This window comes from Diachasma alloeum, unplaced genomic scaffold (assembly GCF_001412515.2).
Source record: "Diachasma alloeum isolate Michigan unplaced genomic scaffold, Dall2.0 Dall_scaffold_00271, whole genome shotgun sequence".
In the NCBI taxonomy this organism is placed as follows: domain Eukaryota; kingdom Metazoa; phylum Arthropoda; class Insecta; order Hymenoptera; family Braconidae; genus Diachasma; species Diachasma alloeum.
The window spans coordinates 2,342,689-2,359,540 of record NW_021680410.1 but is presented as its reverse complement, the minus strand read 5'-3'; the positions used below and the strand labels follow the sequence as shown (position 1 = coordinate 2,359,540).

General features: G+C 35.0%; 1 protein-coding gene across 3 annotated transcripts in view; it reads left to right on the top strand.

Annotated features, from left to right (window-relative positions):
- The first annotated feature begins 470 nt into the window (after positions 1 to 470).
- The window catches only part of LOC107037903 (inositol-pentakisphosphate 2-kinase), a 62,560-nt gene continuing 46,178 nt past the window's right edge, over positions 471 to 16,852 (top strand). For 2 of the 3 annotated variants that reach the window (XM_015256726.1, XM_015256723.1), the window contains exon 1: positions 3,813 to 4,108. The gene's annotated coding sequence lies outside the window, so the exon portion shown is untranslated. Of the gene's footprint in view, positions 517 to 3,812; positions 4,109 to 16,852 lie in introns of those variants that run through there. The other variant, XM_015256725.1, reaches the window with a different exon arrangement.

Genomic DNA, 16,852 nt, shown 5'->3' with positions numbered 1-16,852 from the left:
ATTATGGAGATTCGGCTCGTGATGTTTTTGCTAATTAGAAATGATTTTTCATTTAGATATAAACGAATCTTGATTCCCTACTGGTAGGAATCGGAAGGAAGAAATAAAAATAGCGCGTAGAGCAGTGGTCGCACGCCTCCTGCAGAATGTTTTCTGTCACACTGCTTGTTTATCTTCAGCGCCGGGTGTTTTAATATCGTTATCGCTGACGGGTGCAATGCTGGGACTCTGATGGCACAAGTGTTTAAAGTTGTTCGAATGTCTGGACTGATTTGAAGCTCCACTCTCTCCACTCTCCATTCTCTCCGGCGAGGAGGAGCAGGAATTTCGGTGGACCTTTTGAGTTGGGTCGCGAAGTCGTCGAAGTAAACGGGGAGAACCTGCCGGGTCTTGAGGAGCTTGAAGTCCTCGTCGTTGATGAGGAGAGAGTAGAGCAAGCAGGGGTCGTCATCGTCTGCTAGGAGATCACACAGGCTCTGAGGAATTTATACAAATGTTGATGGAGTCATCGATGAGGTGAGGTGTAACAATAACGATGGAATTTCATTGAATTTGATATTTTTAATTTAACCCCTCACGTACGGGCTCGGTATGTCATACCGACCCATGCAAAAACGCACGGCTCTTTTCAAAATTAAATATTTCCGACACAATGGCCGATAATACAATTGGATTAATACCATTGGGAAGGTGAATACTGTAGCTTCAATTATATATTTTATTTATAATTTTTCATTCATCAGAAAATGTGGGATGCGAAGAGTATTGAGCGTGAGGGGTTAAACCTTGGAGAAAGGCCTCGAAAAAGACGTAAAATTAGTGGAATCTCATTCTGCCAATTTTGGGTTATGAAAAATGATGATGATGGTGTTGATTTTACAACGGTGATGATGATTTTATTGACGATATCAATTAACCCCTCACGCAAAGAGCCCATTCAACGCGACTTCTCCCAACGGCCGGGAGACTTACGGCGCGGCAACTCCGGTATTCAATGAACGATAACTTAAAAACAGTCGAACAAAAAAAAATTGAAATAAACTGCATTGACTGTATTGCACTCTGAAATAAACTTCTAGAGAATTTCCTGCTTTTTTACACTAATTTCAATGTTTGCCGAGAATTGGTTGCCGAGATCTTCGAACATGCTAAATTTATTTATAACAAACAAATTATTCAACAAATCGACACTTAACTTCTGCCATTCGATAGAAGGATCATTGAAGTATTTTCAATAAAAATTTCAACATTTTTGGGGGACATTTTGTCGATAAACGAAATGATTTAATATGATTGAATCGGTTGGATGTAAAATTTTCATCTACAATTTTTGTTCATAGAAAAAAATATAAATGGATTGAATAAATAAAATAAAATAAAATAGTTCACTGCAGAGACAATTCCATCGACTTTCCAGATATCTTTTCCAAATGTTAATATGTCTCCTAGAATTCGAGAAAATGATTTTTTATTGTTGGCGGAAAGGGCCGAACCATGCATTGACCCCGACCGATAGAAGAAGTTTATTAGAGCTGCGGGACACCGTCGATTTTCGGACATGTACTGACCACTCGCGTTCTAATGCGTAATTCGTATTTTAAACAATAAAATATTATCACTAAACGTCAAGTAAACAATTTTCAGTTAATGTTAGGCATTGGAATGATTTATTATTAACAATTAAATTGTTCAAATCGCCCCAGCACCCAAACTATGAAGTATAGACGAAAATTTTTAAATCATGAATCATCTAGAATTTAATAAGGAATCATTTTTGTTTATTATCAATTTTACCTATCTCTCGTAGATTCTGAGATATGAGCAATAAACTAGTTACGCGACCCGACACAGAGCTCTGTACTTGCGGTGCGCGATGAGCTTGAAGCGCTGTGTTGGGTCACGCAACTCTTTTCTTGTTCATATTTCGAAATCTAAAGGAGATATGTGAAATTGACAAAAAACAAACATTATTCCTTATCAAATCCTAAATGATTCGTGACTCGAAAATTTTCGTATATCTTTCATAGTTTGGGCGCTAGGATGATTTGAACAATTAAATTGTTGATAATAAATAGTTGCAATGCCTAAAATTGATTGGAGATTATTTACTTGACGTTCTGTGATCATAGTTCATTGTTCAAAAAAAGAATTACGCATTAGAACGCGAGTGGTCAGTCGGTCAATTTAGAAGCTCTTTTTCGGGGTGTCCCGCAGCTCTATATGGGTCGATGCATGGTGTATCGACGCCGTACGTGAGGGGTTAAATAGATTTCTACAAAATTATTTTTCGACCTCTTAATCTACATTCATGCATTGAGAGAAAAATTTTTTGACTCAAACGCTCAGTGCTTTTCAATAGTGCCAATGAAATAATCCATTGGCAATATGAAATGTTTTGTCATTTTCAGTCGATTGCATTATTAAACTGTATGCTTCAATAGTTGATTCTGAGGGCTCCAAACATGATGCTTATGATTCGATCTTATGAGGGCTCCAATCGATCATATCAGTAGCGAAGCGGCAAACCGGATCAAGTCGATTTTGACTTCTAGTCAGTTTTTGATGAATATCGCGGAATCTAAGGAAGATAGCAAAATTTTTCTCATTACCTTTTTTATGAGCCTCAATTGATCCTACAAAAAAGGTCATGACAAAAAATTTTCCATCTCTTTTAGATTCCGAGATATTCGTCAAAAACTAGCCAATAGTTACAATCGACTTAGCCCGGTTTACCGCTTCGCTACTGATATATTCCTTCGTATTTCCTGAATATTTCATCGAATTTTAATAGCTATTTGAATGCATCAGGTTCCGTCGATTCGAAATCTGATTGTAGGCGACATCAACGGAATCGTAATCAATAATATATTTTTAATGAAACAAAGCCTCATTTTCGAAGGAATATTCCGTTACCTACGCTTTCTGAGGAATCCACTCTTAAAGGAGTCCACTCTTAGTTTCTGACCCCCATGACCCTTATTTGGACCCTTCATCTGACCCTTATTTAGATCCTTAATCTGACCCTTGTCAGCCTCATTTGGATCCTTAATTTGACCCTTAATCTAACCCTTATGACCTTTAATCTGACCCTTATGACCCTTAATCTGACCCTCATGACACTTATATTGAGCCTTAATCTGACCTTTGTGGCCCTTAATCTAATCCTTATGACGCTCATTTAGATCCTTAACCTGACCCTTTTTACCCTCATTTGGATCCTTTGGATGAAGAATTAATGCGTTAAAAGAATGAAATTCTATTTTGATCCGAAGGAACATGCATCCAATAATATATACTCCGTAGAAACTACGATATTTTTCTCTCAGTGTGGCAATTGAGATCTTTTTACTCTTCGGAATTTTGTTTTCCTTTCCATCAGCTTCTGCTTTTATAATTTTTTAAGGCTCTGAAATTTAAAACAGAAGTTGAACTCATCGAAAACGCAAACTGTAGCAATAACAATTCCAATGTCGTTAAATTAGTTATTTATTTCAATTATTATTAACTGAAATCTCGAAGGAAGAACCTGAGAACATGATAAAAATCAAGAATATCATTCCTCCAATTTTGAATCTGCGCCGGACTCTGATCATTCCCTTGAGGAGCGGATTTCGCCTATCAGAGACGACGAAAATTTCCCGCGTGATGTTCATGTGGATTTTAAATAGATCCCATTAGTCATTTCCGCTGGATCCCGCGGTTTGGCGCTCTCTGATTGGCTCTAACCGTTTGTCGGCGGGTGGACTATCAAGGGGAAGAGCTGGCGCAGGCGCAGTGTCGCCGTCATACCGGTTGCACCCGCGCGCGGTACCGTGTTCACATCTCCATGCAATTCTTCACATATTTATCGTGATTTTAATATTTTCGTGAGTGCTCGTGGGGTCAATTGATCAATCAACTTGTGGAATTCGTCCTCGGGCCCTAGTTTTATTATTCTCGTTGTGATTCTGGAGTTGTTCTGGGGGGAGTGAGTGCACATCAAGTCTCGAAGAATTTTTGTTTATGTGGGTGATTGAGAATGGTGGGATTCATGTGCAATTCACGTGACTTGTGGGATTTACTGGCGGCTGTTGGGGGTGGACAGCACCGGGGATTTCGAAAATTCGAGGTGAGATGAGTTATGTAATGTAATTTGTCGATTTTGGTGGATCACTCGGCTGCGTGACCCTTTGCGGCACATTCTTCGGGATTTTTTTCGTATTTATTTCGCGTTTTGAGGGCGGGATTTGGTCGTGAGAGGTGAAGGGTGCCGTGCACTCACATGTTCGTGGAATTTCCACGTTTGCGGAGTCAGCGGTATGTGGACTATTCGGTGCTGCCATCTTTGTTAGAGACTGGGTTTGGGCTCCTGCTGGTGGAGGGTTCAAAACTAGAGATGCAATGCGTTATATGACCTGTCATTGGAGATGCAAAATGACCGTCATTTTTTAGATCGCGTCATATGAGCAAAAAATGATGGTCTTGTGACGGTCATGTGACGCACAAATGTTCCAAATACAAATGATTGTCACAAATCATTTGTAACCAAATTGTTGTCAAACCCTCTATATAATTGCATAATGACGGTCATAACTAATTTCCAATTTGTGACGATCATGAATAAAACAAAATAATTTCATCTATATGGATGGAAAAAAATCGTGATGTCCATTACAAAATGCGGATTAGCAACATTTCAACCCGTCATTAACATTTTTAAAAAAGTCAAAAGTGTCCATTTTACCCCAGCCTCAAAAATTAATCATCCAATTTCAATTTTTTTTTCAAAATATTCGTCTTGATATCTCCTATCTAGTCCTCTGTCAAAAAAAAAGGTGAAACGTTTTCTGTCACCGATCTATTCCACAAAGTCATGTCATGTTAATGGAATAAGAATTCTAGTCTTAGCTTAGCTTTGATTATTTTATTTTTACGTATTACATATTTTTAAATGACAGGAAAATTTATTTTCACAAAAAAAATTCAAAGAAAAATAGTAATTTTTTTTCTGATCTAAAAAAATAATAAATCAATAAATGAATGAATATATACAATTTTTTTTATATGAAGAAATTCTTTTAAATTATATATACCCGTTTCTACAAAGTTTACGAGATATTAGCGTTATTCTATTTTTCAAATCTGATGTTAAATTCGTATTTATCTTCTCCCGGCCATTGTTAGAGTATTTACATAAAATAATAGCTTCATGTTTACTTATTCCTCCTGCAGATAACAATCTCTGGATCGTACAGCAAATACTGATGAGTCGCAAGTCCTTCTATGAATATGCAACGAATTTCGTTAACTATTAAAATAATCGAATGTTGAGAATTCTCAATTGATCAGATTCCCAATAGAGTTTTAAAGATTTTTGGGTAATTTATTGGGTTCATTAGTGATTACTTGACATTCAAATTAAAGAAGTTGACGGGAAAGGCTGGAATAAAAATCAACACGTACGAAGCATCAAATCATCAAATGTCATGTTGTTAAATTTGTCGTCATCTGTTCTGCCCACATTATGAAGGCTGAGAAGTCTATGTTCATTTATTCATTCTGTGAATAATCGTCTCTTGACTGTACGTCAAACGTGAAAGTCCCTCGGGCAATGGTGAGTTGCAAATCCTTTCATGAACATAGAACGAATTTTGTTGGAAATTTGAATAATCAAACTGGTGATTAATTTGACGGGATGGAAATGCGAGTCCATTTTCCACTGGTTTCTCCATGCCTCTTCACATTCCATTGAAATGAAATACATCGACGAGAAAAGCTAGAATGAAAATTGGCATATGAAGCACCAAATAATTTTTTGCTGACATTTCGAAGTTCTACAATTTCACATCCATCCACTCTTGCTAACATTAAATAAACCACAACATCTAACATTAAATAAGTTGAAAAATTATGTTAATTAGTCTAACATTAAATGTTAGTACTGGAGTCCCTCAAATAATGATGCAAGCTCTTTTATGAACTTGGAATGAATTTCGAAAAAAAAACAAATATTCAAATGTTGAGATACGTATGAAAAAAATTAATAGAAAACTTTAGCGAATTCACTAGAAAATTCTATTGAATTCTATTTTTCTATGGGGATTCTATTGAAATATTAGGGAATTTTTGTTAAAATTCTGTTTGTTTTTTGCGCAGGTTCGATTAGATGTGTAGATGTTTATAGATGTTTGATAGGAAAAAGTCAATAGATGTCGATTTTTCTGTTTGAATTTTTCTCTTGAGATTTTTTCCATCAAAATTATTGGCCACGGATTTTCCAATTTTTTTCCGCTATATTTTCTGTTGTTTTAAATTACACGATCCGAGTGAAAAAACAAATTTCGTGTCAAATATCTCAGAGAATCAGCGCGAAAAACAAATAGAATTTTAACGAGAATTCCCTAGAATTTTAATAGAATCCCAGTAGAATTTCTAGAGAATTCCAAAAGAATTTTCTTGCGAATTCGTGAAGGTTTTCTATTGAAATTTTTCATACGTGGAATACCCCATGGATGAGATAAGAAACTCACGAGAGCCTCGAGAAAAACTAGATAATCCCAAGTTCAAGCGAAAAAACGGAAGAGTAACAGTCGTTCTTTAAGCATTCATAAAAATAAAGATGAATATCCCGGTAATTAGGTTTATTGGTGATTAATTTGACTAGATGATCAATTAAGGTTTTTCCAACTGTTTTTACATGTCGCTTCGCATTCCATTGCAATCAAATAAAGTAACGAAAAAAACGAGAATGAAAATAGGCATCTAAAGCATCAAATAAGCGAATATCATCTCGTTTAATTTTCTTCATCTTTTTTACCGACAATTGAAAATTTTACAATTCTAAATTCATTCACTCTTGTCGTAAATAATCATTTCTAGCTTATTTACATCAAATTTTAGTGCTGGAGGTCCTGAAACAATGATGCAAGCTGTTTTGTACACTTGTAACGAATTTCGTTAAAAAATTAAATAATCAAATGTTGAGAATCCCCAATGGATGAGATGAGACGCTCACGAGAGCCTCGAGAAAAACTAGATAATCCCAAGTTCAAGCGAAAAAATGGAAGAATAACAGTCGTTCTTCAAGCATTCATAAAAATAAAGATGAATATCCCGGTAATTAGGTTTATTAGTGATCAATTTGACTAGATGATCAATTAAGGTTTTTCCAACTGTTTTCACATGTCTCTTCGCATTCCATTGCAATCAAATAAATTAACGAAAAAAACAAGAATGAAAATAGACATCTAAAGCATCAAATAACCGAATATCATCTCGTTTAATTTTCTTCATCTTTTTTACTGACAATTGAAAATTTTACAATTCTAAATTCATTCACTCTTGTCATAAATAATAGACAAGATTAACACAAGGTCATTAGACAAGATTTTTTGTCGTAGATTATGTACATCAAATTTTAGTGCTGGAGGTCCTCAAACAATGATGCAAGCTGTTTTATAAACTTGTAACGAATTTCGTGAAAAATTAAATAATCAAAATTAAATAATCAAATACAGAGAATCTCATTGGAGACAGGAAAATCACGAGAGCCTCGGGAAAATCTTGATGAACCGAAGTTCAAGCGCAAAAACTGGGGAATTACGTGTGGAGTAGTTCTTCACGCATTCATAAAAATGTAGATGAATATCCCGGTAATTAGGTTTATTGGTGATTAATTTGACTAGATGGACAATAAAGTTTTTTCCCACTGTTTTCCACATGTCCCTTCACATTTCATTGAAATTAAATAAATCGACGAGAAAAGCTGGAATGAAAATAGGCATATGAAGCATCAAACAATCGAATATCATCTCGTTCAATTTTTTTTATCTTCTGTTACCGACAATTCGAAGTTTTACAATTGCCCATCCATCCAGTGTTCCTATAAATAATCATTTCTAGATTATTCACATCAAGTTTTACTACTGAAGACCCTCAAACGACGACGCCAGTTTTTATTATGAACTAGTTACGGATTTCGCTAAAAAATCAAATGGTCAAATATTGAGAATCCCCAATGGATGAGAAAGGCAACTCACGAGAGCCTCGAGAAAATCTGGTTAAACCCAAGTTCAAGCGCAAAAACTGAGGAATTACGTGCGAAGTAGCTCTTGAAAGATTCATAAAAATAAGGCTGAATATCCTGGTACTTAGGTTTATTGGTGATTAATTTAGTAGCGAAGTGGTAAACCGGTTTAAGTCGACTTATCTCCCAGTTGAATTTTTGAGGAATATTTCCGAATCTAAGGGAGATAGCGAAATTTTTGTAATTACATTTATTGTAGCTCTCAATTGGCTCTACAAAAAAAGGTTGTAACAAAAATTTTGCTATCTCCCTTAGATTCGGAGATGTTCATTGAAAACTGGCCAATAGTCAAAATTGACTTGAACCGTTATACCACTTCGCTACTGAATTTGACTAGAGGGACATTTATGTTTTTTCATTTCATTGAAATTAAATAAATTGACGAGAAAAACTAGAATGAAAATAGGCATATGAAGCCTGAAATAATGGAATATCACCTCGTTCAATTCTTTTCATCTTTCTTGCCGACAATTCGAAATTTTACAATTTCACATCCATCTACTCTTCCTGTAAATAGTAATTTCTCGCTTATTTATATAAAATTTGAGTGCTGGAGGCCCTCAAACTCTTTCATGAACTCGAAACGAGTTTTGCTAAAAATCCAAATGATCAAATGTTGAGAATCCCGAATGGATAAGATAAGAGAGTCAAGAAAGCCTCGAAAAAATTTGCCTAATCCCAAGTTCAGAAAAAAAATCTGAAAGATAAGACTCGTCGGAAAATACATAACGTCATGAAGAGCTATTCCCCCTCTGTTTTTCCTTCTTGTGTGAAGGCAAGAGCATACCAGGTTCCACAAAGGAAAAATTCGAAAATTTTATATTCTCCTAGACCAATCGATTCTCCTGTCTCCATGATTAGAAATATATCCAACGTCATCCATTCCTCTCTCTCTCTCTCTTTCTGAAGAAATAGTGACAATCTAAAAAGGTCCACTCTGCGTCACCCTCCCCTATCAATTTGGGATTCTCATTTTTCCGTTCTCTCTTGTTGCCTGCGGCCACCCGGGGGTATTAAGTAACTCTCCACATGTGGAATATATTCAGTTTCAAGTTACGAGTTACATATTTCTGAAATCCGGCCGAAATACGTAAATTTAACCGGATGCGGAGGGGCTCGACATCACAGAGTGAAATTCAGTGAATTTTACGCCTTTTCGAAGCTTTTCCTCTTTCATTCGGGAGATATTGAATATGTGAAGTATATTTTTGAAAACTGCTCTGCAAAGATGCATATTTCTCTTTGAAACACGCCAGATAACAGTTCTTATGATTGTTCGGTTGGAAATCCTAAAAAGCAAAAATTTCTAGTCCAAGATATGACAGATCTCCTCATTGAAAAAACTCGATGCACCTGCAAAATACAAGTTTCCACCAATCGATATAAAGAGACATCACATAAACACTTCATGTAACTTCCTCGAATCTAAAATTATTTCTTCCACTCTACCCTTTTGTTTCCACCGAAAATATCAGTCTAAGAACTTTACTTCCTATTATTTAATCATCTCGGAAGCAAACGTAACTTTCTTTCAACTATTTCCAAGCTCTTTCTCTATTCCGCAAAGTGGAAATGAACCCATTCTAGTCATATTAATCATTCAGAAGATATTGAATACTTGAAGTATATGTTTGAAAACTATTCTTCCAATATACATCTTTTTCTGAGACAGGCCAGTCAATATATTGGAGAGCTGAAGTACATTTTTGAAAACTGTTCCATCAAAATACGTCTTTCTCTTTGAGTACAGCCCAGATAACAGTACTTATGATCCTTCGATTGGAAATCCCAAAGAGCAATAGTTCATACACCAAATCTCCTCATTAAAAAGACTCGATACACCTGCAAAATACAAGTTTCCACCAATCGATATAAAGAGACATCACATAAACACTTCATGTAACTTCCTCCAATATAAAATTATTTCTTCCACTTTACCCTTTTGTTTCCACCGAAAATATCAGTCTAAGAACTTTACTTCCTATTATTTAACCATCTTTGAAGCAAACGTAACTTTCTTTCAACTATTTCCAAGCTCTTTCTCTATTCCGCAAACTGGAAATGAACCGGTTCCAGTCATATTAATCATTCAGAAGATATTGAATACTTGAAGTATATTTTTGAAAACCATTCTTCCAAAATACATCTCTTTTTCTGAGACAGGCCAGTCAACATATTGGAGAGTTGAAGTACATTTTTGAAAACTGTTCCATCAAAATACATCTTTCTCTTTGAGTACAGCTCGGATAACAGTACTTATGATCCTTCGGTTGGAAATCCTAAAGAGAAATAGTTCATACACCAAATCTCCTCATTGAGAAGACTCGATACATCTGCAAAATACAAGTTTCCACCAATCGATATAAAGAGACATCACATAAACACTTCATGTAACTTCCTCCAATATAAAATTATTTCTTCCACTTTACCCTTTTGTTTCCACCGAAAATATCAGTCTAAGAACTTTACTTCCTATTATTTAATCATCTCGGAAGCAAACGTAACTTTCTTTCAACTATTTCCAAGTTCTTTCTCTATTCCGCAAACTGGAAATGAACCGGTTCCAGTCATATTAATCATTCAGAAGATATTGAATACTTGAAGTATATTTTTGAAAACCATTCTTCCAAAATACATCTCTTTTTCTGAGACAGGCCAGTCAACATATTGGAGAGTTGAAGTACATTTTTGAAAACTGTTCCATCAAAATACATCTTTCTCTTTGAGTACAGCTCGGATAACAGTACTTATGATCCTTCGGTTGGAAATCCTAAAGAGAAATAGTTCATACACCAAATCTCCTCATTGAGAAGACTCGATACACCTGCAAAATACAAGTTTCCACCAATCGATATAAAGAGACATCACATAAACACTTCATGTAACTTCCTCCAATATAAAATTATTTCTTCCACTTTACCCTTTTGTTTCCACCGAAAATATCAGTCTAAGAACTTTACTTCCTATTATTTAACCATCTTTGAAGCAAACGTAACTTTCTTTCAACTATTTCCAAGCTCTTTCTCTATTCCGCAAACTGGAAATGAACCGGTTCCAGTCATATTAATCATTCAGAAGATATTGAATACTTGAAGTATATTTTTGAAAACCATTCTTCCAAAATACATCTCTTTTTCTGAGACAGGCCAGTCAACATATTGGAGAGTTGAAGTACATTTTTGAAAACTGTTCCATCAAAATACATCTTTCTCTTTGAGTACAGCCCGGATAACAGTACTTATGATCCTTCGGTTGGAAATCCCAAAGAGCAATAGTTCATACACCAAATCTCATTGAAAAGACTCGATACACCTGCAAAATACAAGTTTCCACCAATCGATATAAAGAGACAGAGACATTGTGTAAACACTTCATGTAACTTCCTCCAACCTGAAAGTATTCCTTCCACTCCTCTCTTTTGTTTCCACCGAAAACATCAGTCTACGAACTCCACTCCCTAGTATTTAATCTCTCTGTTTTTGAGAGATAGCTTAACTGCCGAATTGCAATCAAGTTAATCCCAATGAACAAAAAAAAATTCAGTCATTCATTACGTATTAATTTATTTAAAATATATTGAAGAGTTGAAGTACATTTTTGAAAACTGTTCTTTCAACGTAAATATTTCTCTTTGAGACAGGCCAGATAACAGTACTATTATGACCGTTTGGTTGGGAATTCTAAAGAGCAAAAATTTATAGTCCAAAATACATATGATAAATCGCCTCATTAAATAGAATCGAGGCACCTGAAAAATACAGTACTCCACGAATCGACATAAAGAGACATTGTGTAAACACTTCATGTAACTTCCTCCAATTTACAATTATTCCGTCCACTCCTACCTTTCGTTTTCCCTGAAAACATCAGTCTTTGAACTCCACTCCCTATTATTCAATCTCTCAAAAACAAACTTAATTATCGAATTGCAATTAAGTCAATCCCAATGAAGCCAAAAAATAATGCATTACATATTAATTTATTCAGAACATATTGAAGAGTTGAAGTAAATTTTTGAAAACTATTCTTTCAAGATACATCTTTCTCTTTGAGACAGGCCGGATAACAATACTCATAATCGTTTTGTTGAAAATCCTAAAGAGCAAAAGTTTCTAGTCCAAGATACACCAAATCTCAAAAAACACTCGATGCACCTGAAAAATACGGTATCACGCACGAAAAAATTTAATAGAAAAACCTATCGAATTCGTTAGAAAATTCTATTGAATTTCTATTAAACTTTCTATTAGTTTTTGGCTGATTCTATTGACATGTTCAATAGAAAACATTCAATAGAAAGAGTCAAGAGGATTCGATTTTTGTATATAACTTATTGTTTTCATATCTTTTCTTCGACTTAGAATTTGCTCGACTCAGATTTTCCAAGTGTTTTCATTCAATTTTCCTTTTCTTCTCATCAAGAAAATGAAACGAAAAAACTTAGAAAATTTGAGCCGAGGAAATTCGATAGAAAATATCTCAATAGAATAAGTGATATAGAAAAATTGAATTCTATTGACTTTTTCTACAGAATATTTTCTATTGAACATTTCAACAGAATCTCCCAAAAACTAATAGAACAGTTCAATAGAAATTCAATAGAATTTTCTAACGAATTCGATAGGTTTTTCTATTAAATTTTTTTGTTCGTGATTTCACCAATCGATATAAAGAAATATCATGTAAACACTTCATGTAACTTCCTCCAGCCTGAAATTATTCCCTCCACCCTTTCCCTTAATTTCCACCGAAAACATCAGTCTACAAACTCCACTCCCTATTATTCAGTCTCTCAAAAACAAGCTTAATTGCCGGATTGCAATCAACTTAATCTTAATGAACCCAAAAAACTAATTCATTCATTATATATTAATTTATTCAGAACATATTGAATAGTTGAAGTAAATTTTTGTAAACTATTCTTTCAAGACACATCTTTCTCTCTGAGACAGGCCGGATAACAGTACTCCGGTCATTTAAATGGAAATCCTAAAGAGCAAAAATTTCTAGTCCAACTTACGCCAAACCTCATTAAAATGACTCGATGCACCTGAAAAATCCAGTGCTCCAATCGATACCGAGACATTGTGTAAACACTTCATGTAACTTCCCCATCGCTCAATCTTCCCAAAAATAACCGTTCAACCAATTCCCCGAGCATTCAGCAATGCCACCAGCATTCTCCAACGTTAACCAACAATTCCCGGATTCCCATGCTCCCCTCCGCCTAAAGCCCTGAAAAAATCGCTGCTACATCCCCCGATAAACTATTAAAGAATCCCCTCAACGCGATACCCACCGCGATATGACGCTATCTGCTTTAAGAGGTCCCCGACGCTACGGAATAACACAGAGACGTGAGTAAACGCCAGCACTACACTTGGCAACACCGGGAATGAGTGTTTCACTCGCGTGAGGTCACCTCCACCAGCATCGTTCTTATTTCTATAAATCATCTCGTTGTGCCCAACTTAATCCCTCTGTCGTATTTATTTTCTCCATAAGTGCACAACAATGCGCGCAAATAATATTCCCCGAGTCTCAGGTTAACGGCCAGACGAGTGGAGCAATAAAAAATTGATGTATCGCGACATGATTGACAGTAAAAAAATCACTGTTTATTTCCAGAACCGCTAATTGGTCATTGCACACCGAGTGAGACCTTTAAAACGGATAGATCGTTACAATATCTATATTTAGTAGAAATGGTTCAATACCGTGACGCAAAGCCCTCGGCTCACCGATTATTTCGAAAAAAAAAGTGTATCTCCTACTATGTCTTTTTACGGATTATACATGTTTCCGCTTGGCAACCGCGCGTCGGCAATCCCAGAACTGGTGGGTACGGTAGTCTCAAGTCCATACCATGCACGATATGCTGACTCGCTTGGGAAGTTACACTTGAAGTGCCTGCTGGAGTATCGGAGAGCCGTCAGCAGCTTCTACTTACGTTTTTCCTTTACCGTCGTCTGTTGGTTTTTTTACACCGTTGTGTCTTGTTGATCGAATGAAAAAGGACGCGTTTCCAGGGGGAGGGAATAGAGTTTTGAGGAAAATCTGTGGAGCTCTCGTGAAGTACGATTTTGACAACTTTCTCTTTTATTCGACTCTCTGCTGATTCTTTCAGCATTGAATTAACTGCACATGGGGGAGCAAACATCATGTTTTCAAACAAGTCTTGGTTGAACGAAAAAATAAGGCGAGTTGGAGTTGCAGAGAATAAAAAATGTTGTGCTGAACATTTGATTTGTCCTGCACTGTTTTTGCACTCTTCTTGGAATTTTTATCATATTGTAGGTTTATTGAAATTTCAAGGCGTTGGAAAGTAAGGACTGTATTGGACTGTAAGGGTCAGGTTAATTATCTAATAAGATTAATAGAAATCAGGAAATTCTGGTGAATTTTCAGTTAATTTGAAACTTACTATTCAGCTTTCAAAAACTTAATCTTTCAATTATAGTTCAAGTAAAAAAGCACTCGTTTCCAAGGCGAAAGAATAGATCTTTAAAGAAAATCAGTAGAGCTCTCGTGGAGTATGATTTTGACAACTTTCTGTTTTATTCGACTATTTCTGCTGATTCTTTCAGCATTGAATTACCTGTACATATGGGGGGGGGGGACTTTATGTTTTCAAACAAGTCTTGGTTGAACAAAAAAATAATGCAAATTGAGAATTGTGCTGAACATTTAATTTGATCTGCACGGTTTTTTTCCTGTTCTTGGAAATTTTTATCATATAGTTCTATTGAAATTTCAAGGCATTGGAAAGTTGAAATTTTATGGATAAATCAGGGGAAACTGTGAGCTTCAGGTTAATTATCTAATAAGAGTAATAGAAATCAGGAAATTCTGGTGAATTTTCAATTAATTAAAAACTTACTATTTAGCTCCCAAAAAATGGCAATTTTTTAATTGTAGATCGAATGGAAAAGGACGCGTTTCCAGGGAGAAAGAATAGATCTTTAAAGAAAATCAGTAGAGCTCTTGTGGAGTATGATTTTGACAACTTTGTTTTATTCGACTCTTTCTGCTTATTCTTTCGGCATTGAATTACCTTTACATGGGGGGAGCAAACATCATGTTTTCAAACAAGTCTTGGTTGAACGAAAAAGTAATGCAAGTTGAGAATTGTGCCGAACATTTAATTTGATCTGCACGGTTTTTTGCACTACTCTTGGAAATTTTTATCATATTATAGTTTTATTGAAATTTCAAGGCATTGGAAAGTTGGAATTTTCTAGACAAATTAGTGGGAGCTGATTGGATAATTGACCTGAAGTTTCAGGTCAATTAACCAATAAGAATTCGTAAAAAACAGGGACATTCAAATGGATTTTCAATTTATTCAAAACTCAAGGAAATTTGGAAATTATCGTCTACCTGCTGCTCAATCATTTTGGATTATATCTGAAATCATGATTTGTCTCATGATTTTTTCCGTCCCTGAATCGAACGTAATGTCACTCCTGAAAATTACTAGTCGACTGTCCATGCAATTTCAAATTTTTTCAACAATGAACAATAAACAATCTTCTGTTAACATTTGAAGAGTGTCTTCTGGTGGAAAATTTTTGTCGTTGAAATAGATTCAGTTGTTCCAAAAAATTGTCATTTTATGTGCCAACAGGAAATCTCATATCTAGCTCTGTCTAGCTCCCAAAATGTTCATTTTCATCACGCTGTGACAAAAAGTAAACTTTTCGGCACGCTCCGCGTGCCTAAAAGTCCAATTTCCGCCACATTGTGATGAAAAATATTGTTCGTAACTCGTGAAAAAATGTTTTTTAGCTCGTTACGAAATATATTATTTTTAATTGTAGTTCCACTGAAAAAGGACTCGTTTCCAGGGAGAAAGAAAAGCGCTTTTAAGAAAATCAGTAGACCCTCTCGTGAAGCATAATTTTAAGACTTTCTCTTTTATTCGACTCTTTTTGCTCATTTTTTCAACATTATATCGGGAGTAAAAACATGTTCTCAAACAAGTCTTGTCTTAAGGAAATAAATTTAAAAATTAATATCATCAAGGTTAAAGAATCTCGTATTGAGCATTTGATTTTTCCTGCACATTTGGAAATTTGGGGCTGAAATTTTTGGTACACTTTCTGGAAATTTTTATTACATTACAGTTCTGTTCGAATTGAAAATTGAAAATTCAATGGAAAAATCAGTGGAACTTGGAAGTTTTAGTTTAATTATCCCATGAAAATCAATAGAAATCAGGAAAATTCTGTTAAATATTTTCTTGAATTTTCAGTTAATTAAAAATTCAGTGTAATTTGATACCTAATAATCATTATTTGATTGAAAATTCAAGTAAGTTGGGAAATATTTGGAATTTTCAGTGAAACCTGACATTTATAATTTTTTTTCCACCTAAAATCCAATTCAATGTTACTCTCCTGAAAAAATGCCCTATTACAAATTTTTTGCTGAAATTTCAGGCACACTTCTTGTCAAATTTATATCACATTATCAATTTCCCTGCCTTTTCAAGGAATTCCATACTTAAAAATTAAAAATTTCATGTAAAAATCAATGGAAGTTTATTTTCATTTAAATTATTCCATGAAAACTGATAGAAATCTGCAAAATTCCGGTGAATATATTCTCAAATCTTCAATTAATCGAATAAGCCATAGCAAATTTGGTACTAAATATGCACGTTTTGTTTGAAAATTCAAGTAAATCGAGGAATTCTCGTTTTCCTTCCGCTGAAAAATTCCAAATTTCATCGAATTTTCTGTGAAATCTGAAATTTCATCATTTGATTCCACCGAATGAATAATC